This window comes from Canis lupus, chromosome 33 (assembly GCF_003254725.2).
Source record: "Canis lupus dingo isolate Sandy chromosome 33, ASM325472v2, whole genome shotgun sequence".
Taxonomy (NCBI): Eukaryota; Metazoa; Chordata; class Mammalia; order Carnivora; family Canidae; genus Canis; species Canis lupus.
In genome coordinates, this window is record NC_064275.1 from 21293690 (window position 1) to 21306353 (window position 12664).

The 12664-nt window shown below is 38.8% G+C and overlaps 1 long non-coding RNA gene across 3 annotated transcripts in view; it reads right to left on the reverse strand.

Annotated features, from left to right (window-relative positions):
* Positions 1-3984: 3984 nt before the first annotated feature.
* Positions 3985-12664, reverse strand: part of LOC112677931 (uncharacterized) — a 191981-nt gene continuing 183301 nt past the window's right edge. For 2 of the 3 annotated variants that reach the window (XR_007408017.1, XR_007408016.1), the window contains exon 4: positions 4214-4330. This is a non-coding gene — a long non-coding RNA (uncharacterized LOC112677931). Of the gene's footprint in view, positions 4331-12664 lie in introns of all 3 variants that reach the window. The other variant, XR_003147290.3, reaches the window with a different exon arrangement.

Sequence of the window (12664 nt, forward strand, 5' to 3'; positions counted from 1 at the left end):
TGATTTCTGAGGCGCCTTCTAGCTCAGAAATCTATTAAATTCTATGAAACATCATCCTTTCTCCCACCACATAATTGGCAGGAGGTGGTAATGAAACAAGGTCCAGGATATAATTCATCTTTCAATGTACATTTTCTCTGTCCTTCAAAGGAAAGTAGTTGGTAGGTCTCATTTTTCCCCTCCTGTAACCCTGACCGGAACTGAGGATAAATTCCTTATACAGGACCCCATGGAGACTTTTATATGCTGGAAAAAAACTAAGCTGGCCCAGAAATACCCTTAGACAGAGCACACTTCTAGTCAGAGCCAGCAAAGTCAGGCACAGTGAATAAGCCATAGGCTAGAAAGAATAATCAGGTATTTTGTTTATTTGTTGTTTTTTTTTTTATAATTTTTTAAACCAGAAAAAAAATATATCATTTGCCATGTGGAATTTTGTAGTATGTGGTACTTTCTATCTTATCTGATCCAGCCCACTTATCCTATTTAAAGCATTTCACCCCTGCTAATGTTTTCTATTTCAAACCTACAGAGATGAAAAAAGCCTGACCTGGTTCCCACCATTCCAGCAGACGATCAATCAGGTCTCCCCCATCCTTTAAAGCCCTTGGCTTGCAGTTATGGAAAGAGATAAAGTCACAAACTTGGATAATCACTATTTAATGATATGACCTATGAAGGCTAATGCACTTTGTAATAACTTCTTCAACACCTATCACATAGTTTGCATCATTCTAAGCATTAAATATTCAAAGGTCAAGGCCCTACCTCAGGAAGATAGGGGGGTGATAGAGGAAGAAAGGGGAAGAAATCAACATGATGTAGCCATAATACAAGTTTCACATCAGAAGGATGGGCCAGAGCTATGGAAAGACAGAGGAGGGGCCATTTAACCTAAAGAAGATTCATTCGAGCCGAGCCTCAAAGGTAAATAAGCAATAGCCAGGTTCTTTTGCTGCCAGTGTCTGACCTTACTACGGCAAGGAAAATATCTTCATCTGTTCACATGTGATGGCCCCAGGAGAAAGCAAGTATACAAAGAGCAAATAGGTCACCTGGAAACCAAAGGATGAAAAAAGACCCAGGAATAGCAGAGCTGATCTGTGAAAATGAAAGAATAAGGCAATTTTGAGCAAGCCAGGGGAGAATGGGCCCTCAAAGGAAGAAACAGAGAAACAGAACAGGGTAGGGGCAGGATGAAGCATTGGGACAGGGCCGTGTCTCTTAGATATTGCAGGTTTCATTCCAAAATGGTCTTGTTTACCTTATCTGTTCAGAGACTGAGTAATCCTACAAGATACCTCTCCTTTCAGATAAGGTACTCCCCTTCCCAAGCCGTCATGAGCACAGCAGGTTTAGTCCTGAAGCTTTGGCAAAGCGGGACAAACCTAGCGGGACCACTAAAACACAGACACCCTGCTGGGGTGAAGATGAATGGAAATGCAACTGGGAAATATTTCACAACCAGGTGTGAATGAATGGAAAAACAAAGAAAATATTTCTGTCACTGTGAGTGATTTACACTAGATTCAGACTAAGACTCATAGCCACATGCAGGAATCAGCTGGAAGTCACACGTGAAGGAGCAAATCGTCGTATTTTTTCTTAAAATAATGTGTACATTAAAATCAAATCAACAAATACTTTTTAAATGATTTCCCTAAATGTTGTCATTGCTTGATTTATTTACTTTTCTTCTAGCAGAGGTCAGAGCCAGATTGCTGGAGTCTAGGAGCGAGGTACAAAAGACAGATATTAATGGTTGACCGATGCTTTTTTTCTAACGAGTAATATAAGGGGCTCTGCATCTTTCCAAATCCTAAAGTGTATCCCATTAGCCTGAAATTTCTGAGGACACAGGTGATAAGTTTCTACAAAAGTCCTATTCAGATGCCACTAATAATTCAATACCTGAAGCTACTAATCTACGTGTTCTAGCTAGGTGCTTTGTGAAGTCATGCAGAAGGAGTAATTTTGCTTTGTGATTATACAGGAAGAATCAAGGTAAAACACTACTCTGTTTTAATGCTCAATAAGATGTCAAAGAGAGAGAGAGAGAGAGAGAGAGATTAATGACAGATGTCTGTTTCTTTAAGTGTTGACCTGAGAATAGAGAAATATTTACCAAGTCTTGAGTGAGTTCAGGGTTACAGTTAGAATACCTGAAACTTTGCACAACAGGGGTCTTGTGTTTTAACTTCTGAAGGATTGACCGTGCTCACCATTTTTTCAGCTTCTTAATGGGTTCAGCTGCAGTGCTCTAAATATTACCATAGGGTTCCAGCTCTATTGCTTATATGGAATTAAGGACTTAAGCTATATAATTTTATTTATCTTCCAAATCACAAAGTGGAATATTCAAGATCTTCTTCAAGGCCCCTAATTGAGTTGCAGTGATAACACAAAAGTAGAAACAAACAAAAACCTGAGCTCCTAAGTCTCAGATCAATGTCTTCTGTAGATTCCACTGTTTCCGAAACAGAAGAATTGTAGAGAAATCACATCAGAGAAATCTGAGAGATCTCAGAAAAATCACAACCTTTAGAGAAATCAGTTTTCAAAGCTATTTGACTGACAAAGCCATGCCTTCTCCCTGGCTTCATCTCAGCCCCTGGAGCTGTCACATTAAGAGGCTGTGTGATTTTCACGCAGTGTGTGATCAGCAGTGTGGCAGGCAACTTGAGGCCACCTAGGAACACAAGGGAGTGTGATCATGCATATGTCCCAGGAGCAATTCTAGAAATGAAGAAAGAAGAATAAATAAATAAGAACTGTGCATAGAAGAACCTCATGCTGTGGCTTTCCGTCTGTAATAACCAGTCTGATACTTAATAAATGAGCAAATATTTATTTTAAACAATGTAGATCCTTAATGTCATGTAAGGAGCTATGGAAGGTAGAGCCAAATAATGAAATGTCCCTTACCCTCAAGCAGCTTATGATTCTATCTTAATGAAGCACATTCTTGTCTCTGGTCCACTGAAATGTTAAAAAAAAATAAAAATAAAAAATAAAAGCTTCTTTAACTTTATCTTAGAATCTTCAGATTTTTTTTTTTTGCTTTAGATGGGATATGATTCATGCTGTTTGGGTCATCACCAGTATAAAATGTGTGGGTTTTTTTCACTATAAATATTAAAAGATATGAAAAGATAATTGATGTGAGTTGTCCTTCCTGAAACAAGTCCAGGCATATTTATACACAATGATGCTCAGGAGGTGCCAGAAATTAACTTTCAATTGTCCATATGGCACTGACTTGAGGGAAAGTGGTCTATGTCAGCATGAAGGGCAGCGTTGTCAGATGACTGGATGGCTTTTCATAGAAGACAAAACACATAAAGAAGAGTAGAAATGGAATTCTATCTTCTCTGAAGTGTGTAGATACTCTTATGGGGGAAAAGGTAGCTCTAAGGACAGGAGTTAAGTATCAGTGATGGCCATGGAGGAGAAAATTAAGGATCTGGGACTATTTTCTGGCCTAATTATAGACACCATCTCAGCAGATGCACCCTTAATCAATGAGTCTTGATAGCAAACTATTCTTGGCATAAGATGGTAGGCATTCTAAAGAAAATCAGAAGGTAAATGATTTTTCATAACTCTTGGCAACCCTCAGGATGTCTTGATATGGATTAGTTATCACTTATCTTCTTGCCCGGTTTTAGAGAAGCTCATCATTGATACTCAGTCATTATATTAATTCCTATAAAACTGTTGAAAGTAAAACCATAGTATTAAAAGTGCTTATTTTGCACAAAATGAATTAATGTCTTGCACCTCAAGCTTGCCAAGATTTAGCCTCTAAAAAAAAGTCATTAATGTTATATGTCACTTTCCATAATATATTCCCGAAAGTTATGAGTAAATATTTTGGGGGAATATCAATCACATATAAATGCACTGTGAGAGTTGGCTATTTAAAGTGGTTCCATCTAATTCAACAACTTTTACTAAGAATTGATTTCATTGCAGGCATTGAACTAGATATGGTTGTACAGATTAATATGACTTGGTTCTTGTCATCAAAAATCTTAGAGTTTAGTGTAAAGGAGAGATGCATTAATATCAAATGTCAATATCGTATGCTGAGTGCACACATAGGGTAATGTGAGAGAACAAAGAAGCAGCAACCTGTTCATCCTGTGGAGATGGGTAATAGTGTTTGGGAGAAAAAGGAACAGCTGAGCTGCGGTTTGAGGAGAGAATGAAGCTTGTTAAAGAATTCTTTGGTCCAGTAATCATTCCTTATTTTATTCACAAAATTGGTGTAGCCTCAGACAAAACACAGCCTTATTTCTCTTTAATTCTTCATCTGTAGAACAGGGACCTGGAGACAAATTTGGATGTTCTACATTAATGATGTATATATTCTTTGATTCATTCTTATATTTTTTTCAAATATGTAATAATACCAAGCACCACTGCCTTATACTTGTACTGTAAATATGATCAATATATTTATGTGTAACCTGAAGATATGATGAGAAATGAGTATTACTGGTGCCACTAACAAGTCTGATACAGAACGTCTAGACCAATCTGGGGAAAAAAGAGCAGTGCGTTTGTTTTCTTGGCTACGTTAATGAAAAGGACTACACAATAGGGAGGGGATGACCTCCTGGAGAGAAAAAAGCTGAACAATCACAATACATCAAATTCTGTCTTCTGAGAAGTGTCTGTGACTATATGTCTATTATCTTTGTGTATCAATCTTCACTCTCAAATGGCTCTCTCTTAATTTGCATATTAGTGAAGAAAGAGCTTTTATTGAATCAATTTACATTTATTTTCCTGGGGCTTCTTTGCGGGGTGGGGGGGGTGAGACTGTGGGGGTATGGAGGAGGATACTAACAACAGAATCATGTCAACTCGAAGGTTCTGACTGTAAAGCCCATTACTCAGCCACGTAAATAATTACAGCTAGTGTGTCCGAGCGTGTGGTATTGGTGCTGGGGGCAGGGGAATCACACCTGGGCTCTGCCTTATATCCTGCGGTGAGGACACGTTTTCTAGACCCTTCCACACATCCTTGCTTTTGCCCCATGTGAAACACAATGGCCAACATACACTAAAAACCGGCTTTGCCTATCTTTATTTTGACTGGGGTGTGGAGTCATTAAAACACTAGGTTATTGATTTATTAAAGAATAATCTACAAGAATAAGGAAAATATCTCATAAATACGTTAATTAAAATGATGTTGACTGTGCATATGTGGAAGAAAATCATTTTCTAATGAACTGTCTTAGGTAATAGTTGCTTTACCCAAGGATTGGTAGTTATCAAAATGAAAGACAAGAACCCTTCCAAACAGAGAAAGCAATAAGCAAGGGAATGCTGTTAAATGCGAGACTATCTGCTGCAGCCCACATGAAGATATGTATTTAATTAGCCTTTGGGCTGTCTCTGAATGCTTGCTTTTATTCCATAGTATATGTAGAATCTTAATTTACACATGCTAATGCACCTTCATAAAGACCTCCTTTGGAAAAAAAAAACCTTTTAGAATGTAGAGGCAGCCTTGGCCATAATGCTTTATAATGCTTTGAATTTTAAAAACAAAATGTATAAACAGGTTTTTTTTTTCCTTTAACCTCTCAAACTTGTATCAGCCAGTAATAATCTTTCTCTTTTTTTCTTCCTTCCTTTTTTTTTTTTTTTTCTTTTCCTTAAACAGGGAAGTTAGAGTTTACAAATTCTCATCAGTTATGGACCTCAAAGTAACAGCAGTTAAGATGCCTGATTCATTTCTAATATAGAGTGCATCCATGCTGGACGACTTTGTTATACATCTGGAAGAGAGAAATGCATATTTCTTCTTTTCTAAATCTATGAACTAGAAAGATCAAGTGGATAATGAAAAATAGATAATGATCTTTTAACAAGTGTATAGATTTTTGATTAAACAACAAATCACTCAGATTGATAGACCAGTTCTTGCTTCTTTCCTTGCAACCAATGGTCGGGGACAGTAGCTCAGAGTGGGCAGGGCTCCAGGGTTTTTGCTGTCCCCAAAACAAACTCTTGTTCATTCATGCATAGATGACTTTGAAATTTTTTTAATTATTTTTTTTTTCTGGAGCACTAATATTTTCCCAAATATTGAGGTCTAATACCTACATCGCAGGGAATGGTGGAGGAGGTGCCTTCCTCCCCATCCACTCCCAGAAGACAGTACACTAAAGGAAAGAGCTTGGTCTTTGGAGTCAGCGACACCTGGGTTCAAATCAAAGTATCCTTACTCTGATTCAAGGCACTAGTCAAGATGATAATATGAGTCCCTGTGTGTATATGTATATAAAGGAGCTTGCAAGTAAAAAGAGGTGCTGTCCATGCAGCTCTACTATGGTTGGGGGAAAAAAAAAACTGAGGCTAGATCCCTTTGGTATTGTTTAAGGTTTCTAGTCTTCCATGCCAATGCTACTCTAACTAACTGAGAATTTGATAAGAAACAGGACAAAGGGGATGAGCAACAGCTGTTGCTGTTCCGGGTTTTTATTAAATTATACTTTTAAAAAGCCATGTCTCTAAAACTCAATGTGCAATGAATGTAAGAAAGCTGTGCGGAAAAGCTCCAGGCAGCTGGGAGAGTTACAAAAGGGAAGTGGGAACAAGAGAAATATGCCCATATGCTCAAATCAAAAACTGTTTTCAATACAGCCCACTCTGCTGATTCTTAGCACAGAGCTGAAGAGTCACAACCCCCGATAGCCTCCCTTCCTGGGCAGAAAAAGCAGACTCAGGTCATACAAACACATTCACCTGCGGCTCGGGCCCTGCCTCATTCAGTCTGGTGCCCTGACACCCTGAAGATGTTTTACTTGGGCTCAGACTCTGTCTTTCTCACAGGGCCCTGAGATTCCAAAAAGTATTAATGATCTCCTCTCCCTGGGGCAACTGGTATCTTCCTTCCAATGCATGCTTACTTCAGGTAACATCTCTTTTGCGTACCAGGTGCAGAGTTCAGTTTTATTTTTTTTTTAAGATTTTATTTATTTATTCATGATAGACACAGAGAGAGAAAGAGAGGCAGAGACACAGGCAGAGGGAGAAGCAGGCTCCACGCCGGGAGCCCGATGCGGGACTCGATCCCGGGGCCCCAGGATCACGCCCTGGGCCAAAGGCAGGCACCAAACTGCCAAGCCACCCAGGGATCCCCCAGAGTTCAGTTTTAAGTCAGACTTTGCCACTTCAAATTTACACTGCCACAATGAGGGCATTTCATCCAAAATTATCTCAGAGCAGCTATTAAAAAACAGCAAGAGAGGGACAAATCAGGGAACCCTACTCTGCTCTTCCTCCTGCTGAACACCCTAACTCTGGGTATGGTTGCTTATTATTATGCCAGGATTCCACTGGTCCTGACACTGTATGAGAATCTCTCTCCCTTGGTCCCCCTTAAAGCAAATGTTAACATTTTTCAATCTGGCTATGCAAGGTAGATGGTGTGGCATCAACACACAGGATGCATTTCAAAGAACATACCAAGGATTCTACACATTTTTTTAAATTGTAGGCTTTTCTACCACTTTCCCACTTAAGGAAATGGATCATAATGTTAAGGAATAAAAAATGACATTATTATAGGGATTACCTTGAATCTGTCCTAAATTAGTAAAAACTTTGTTTGCAAGCTTTCACATTTTATCATTAGACCGTATCATTTAGAGACATCTTACAACTGATCTTGACGTATTCTTTAAAAATTAGCATGAATGAACGACTTGCAGCAACACCCTTGTCTACAAGGCTATAGTGTATGTTTATGTTACTAGATTTGCAGAAATCCCACAACTCAGTTTTACTCATCCTCATACAGGACACCTGTCTGTAATTTTTTTTTTTTTTTTTTTTTTTTGCTTTTTAACACCTCAATTCTATAGAACATCAAGGACTGAAGAAGTAAGAAACTTTACTTAGTCTGAGAAACACCAAGATTTCTATGGCTTTCTGCCAGATGGAACACCAAGTGAAAACCCTGGACAGCAAAGTGATGACAAAAAAGACCACTTATGCAAATAACTGATAAGCATACACTAACGAACTAACATAATATTACTACGTTTCAAGTGCTTGGAAAAGCATGAGTTTGAGATATACTCATAACTCTACATCAGTTCTTGTGTAAATTTAAGATGTCTGGGGGGGGGATTCTTTGTTTTTAAATACTAACTGGGCTCTCTTAATCTGTAAGTATTGGGCTGCTGAGACAATTAAAGACAACGACTAATAGAGAGTGTAGGATCATCTCTGATTTTATAGAAATTGCTCTCAGACTTCATTCGGTCAATATAAGAAATCAAGGACTCACCATATTCTGACAAACAATCTATGGTTTCCTGCTTGTCCTCTGTGATTGTTTTGCATGCATCATACATGATACTCATCCAACATTAGCAGTTAACAATGTTAACTATGGTGAAAATGATGATGGGAAGTAAAAATTAAAAATAGAACAAAGCCTTTCCAAATTAGAAGTTTAATGAGAAAAGATTTCTCTCTCATTAAAATTTTCTCTGTCTCCTCTGAAACAATCTTTGTACCTCCTACTGTTACGCCCATTTGATTCCTCAAACTAAGCTTTAAGGAAGAGGTTCCACCTTTGATTAAGGAGGTCCAATTATTTCATTAATGGAATGACTAATTATGTCAAAACTTATGTAACATACCTGTATTATTCTTCTCTGAAATGACATTGGGTTAAAATAGCTCTCCCCTGAAGCAAAGTAGTTGAGAATAGTTGCAGCTACCTTTAACTAATTAGGTAAATCCTTTTCAAAATTAGAGTTCTATAAATCTGGACCAAATGAGCAACTAGAGTAACAGAGTATGGAATTATTTCCAGAGTAAAAGAATAAGCAAATTTTAACAAAGTCCATTATAATGTTCTTGATCAGGATTTGAACTCTGCTTTGTTGTGACTTTGAAAACCAGCTCACACATAGGAAAGATGCATTGAATGCAGCCTCCCTGGACAATAACTAATAGCTGACCGGAACAAACACCGGTAACCACAGTGATAACTGATACCTGGTCTGGTACAGAACTGGCATGCGACGCCAACGAGATCAGAGGCAGCCGCTTACTAGGAATCTTGCCTGTTCTGTTTTGAAATGGAGATTGATGCATGATATAGTGGTGATGAAAAGCTTGGGACGGAAGTCAAAAAGCCTGTGTTCAAATTCTGTTCTGTGCCCATCAGTTGCAAACCTCATAAAGATGTTATTAGGACTGAAAGAGTGAATATGTTACTCTCATTAAAAGAGATAACATTGGATGTATCTAATAACTGACTAAATTAGCAATAGAAATAACTTATTGGGGAAATAAAAAACAGAACCAAAAGAAGAAATTTACCACAAAGTTCTGTCCATTGAAGGGACAGATGTTCCTGGATGGTAGAAGCATCTTATTCCTTCCTTTTCTTATTTTGCTCCTGGCTGCAAGTAACATCACTTTTACTCTGTCTTTAGTTATATCTTTGAGCATTTTTTTAAAAGATTTTATTCATCCATTCATGAGAGACACACACAGAGAGAGGCAGAAATACAGGCAGAGGGAGAAAGAGGCTCCATGCAGGGATCCCAATGTGGGACTTGAACCCGGGAATCTGGGATCATGCCCTGAGCCAAAGGCAGGTGCTCAACCACTGAGCCACTCAGGCATCCCATATCTTTGAGCATCTTAAAGGCATGGCCTACTCTTGAGGGTCAGAGTTAAAATTATCAAATACTCTAAACAGTGATACCAGTTGGACATGGGAAGAACGGCAGGAGACAGCTAGGGCAGGTGCCCAAAAGCCTAAGTTTGGGATAGCCTGTGTTAGTAATGGACACCGTGGGCCTGTGGAACTGCTCTGACTATTCCGGAACTAATAATAGAATATGATATTCTTCAAGGAAGGACTTAGGAAAGGTATATGTAGAGATGTGTGTGTACATGTACCTGTGTAGAGTTTATCACTGTCTTCTCAGGTGCTTTACTTAGTAAATGAGCTCAGCAATATTCCCTCTGAAATTGCTTGCTCCGGGGTGCTTAACAAATGGCTGGCCGTTTAATGGCCCGAGGCAGAGCCAGGGAAGGTTAACACACTGACAAAATGGGCATTAACTATGATAACAACTGTTTTCATGGGGGATTATTGCTATTATAAACCTTATTCAACATCATAATGCCAGCAATAATTTTTCCTTTTTCTCCCATTTTAAAATTAAGTCATGCTCCAGAATGTACATGACACAGAAGGAGACCTGAAAACTCAAAGTGTTAGACCTTTAATGGCTTTTCCATAATTCTCTGTTGTTGCACAAAAAAACTCCACTTAGAAGTATAATCCAATGCTTAGGTAGATTATATTACTCAAACTAGATGAAGTGTATTTAGGAAGAAAGATGTCGATTTATGAGATCCGATTGTGACAGAAACTCACACACACCTCTTCAAAACCCTACCAAACTTCATTTTGACCAAGTTTGATATCCATGGCTAGAGCAGACACTCTGATTTGGACAACAAAAGACGGGGCATACTTATATGGAAAATCCTTATCCGATTGCACGCTGCCCGGCTGGGAAAGAAATAACTAGAAGACTCACCTAACCTAGTCTCATCAGCAAAGACCACAGATTATTTACCATTATATCATTTAGAAGATAAAGTGTCTGCTTACTAAGAATAAGACATTTCTCTGGCACTCTTCCACTGTGGATCCCAAGGCAAGAATGGCCACAGAGAAAGGGGCACCATCTGGAGGAAAGGGTGGTTTGTGGTCTCAAAAAGGGCAGGCCCTACTCAAAGGGTTCTTGATGGAGCCTGTTTCTAGCTGCAAATGACCTATCAAGAGAGGAGTGGAGGGGCAACGTCAAGCACCTTACTTCCTAATTTTGTTAAGACCGGGATAATAAAAAAGCCTAGAGTGAACCTGCTGAGTGAATCCACTGAGCTCACTGGCTGGAAGAGGTGGCACTGCTGACTCCATTCACAAATTGAATTTTTCCTTTGCCACTTGAGCCAGGGTAGATCTGGCTTCCTGATCACTTTGCTTTTCCATGTGGACTCTGTTCATTTCTTTTAGATTCATGTTCTTATCTTTTTTTTTTTTTTTTGGCCTCCATTTCCACTGTTGATCCCCCTCTTCTTAGTTTTGAATTATCTTCTGAGGCCATTCCCTTTTCTTCTCCTTTCTTAAAAACTACATTCATTCTCTTACACACACACACATGCACACACACACACTCCCAGAACCCAGAAAGAAACTTCAGGATTCCTTCTCCTGTTGGACCATTCCACCATTCTGATCCAATCCTTTGGCTCTGCCAGCTGGCAGCAACTTCCTGCTGACTGGCAGGATGTTCTATCATTCACCGCCAACTTTGGAAAATAGCCAAGAGGCTATTTTTTAAAATTCTTTCTTTCCACTCTGCTCATACCTTCAGCTCAACTTTAACTCTATGCTTTCGGTTCACCAGCACCAAGTTCCCTATGTACTTCATCATATGCAGTATTCAATGTAAGCCTCCTTCACATTATCCTGTTTGTGGATCAAAGATAGGATGGGGATTTATTTACATCTACTGAATTCTTAAATCGCATTTGTATGGTCTAAGACACCTCTTGTTACTAGGAAAAAGTGGCATTTTGGAGTGTCTCTTTGATGGGTGGTCAGGAAATCTCTACTTGCTCACTTCAACTGAAAACAAATTCACTGCCTTGCAAGATCGCAAGCTTCATCTTATTCTTAGTTTGACTAACCAAAATAGTCTTCCTTGCTCCTAGACAAAATGTGATTTCTAATAACTATCACCTGTAGACAATAGTTCTTCTATACAAGATATATCTTTTCTCATATGGTATAACTTCTACTACTTTAAATAGGTATCTTCCCATAGTCTTCTCTAAGGTAAATATTTCCATTCTTTTCAATATTCATCATAAGGGAGACGCTGCACAATTTTGACGGGTCCCATTTACCATTCCTGACTTCAGATGTGGTCTAAGTGATTAAAGGATGCAGTGCTTATTTGTAAAACAAATTAAAAACAAATAAAACCCACTATCATATTTTGTGAAACTCATGATCTCAAGTTGGCCTAAACTTGAAACCACCGAAATCAAAAGAGAATGAACTCTTTTTGCTTTAAAATTTAAGCATCTATAAAAGCCTTACTATTTTAAGGTTAATTAGAGCTACACATACCATTCCCTTCTTACATACAACTGAAATCTATTATAATGGATGATGTCATGCCTGCCATTTCATCCAAAATAAAACAACTCAGTCCTTGATGGAACAGTCAGGATCCTTATTTTACATTGGTCAGAACCTAGGTCTGACTTGTTACAGCCATCATGCCACAAGTTCCTTGAGTCTTGACAGTGTGATCAAGCTCCCTGAGGATATTTTGGTCCTCAAAGTCTGGGGTCATCATACATGTTAGGGTGAGGCAATCCACCCGCTGATCCATTACAAGGTTGAGGGACACGGTGCACAGTCCACCCTGAAATTCCACAGTAAAAGCTCACTGGTTTTCAGAGCAGCCAGTGAGGTGTTCTGTTCTGATATTCTACTTGGCATGCTCGTGAACCTTAACTCCTGCTATCTGACCAAATGCAAGGAAATGAATATTTGATTGGGTCTGAGAGGCTTAGACATCACCAGAGC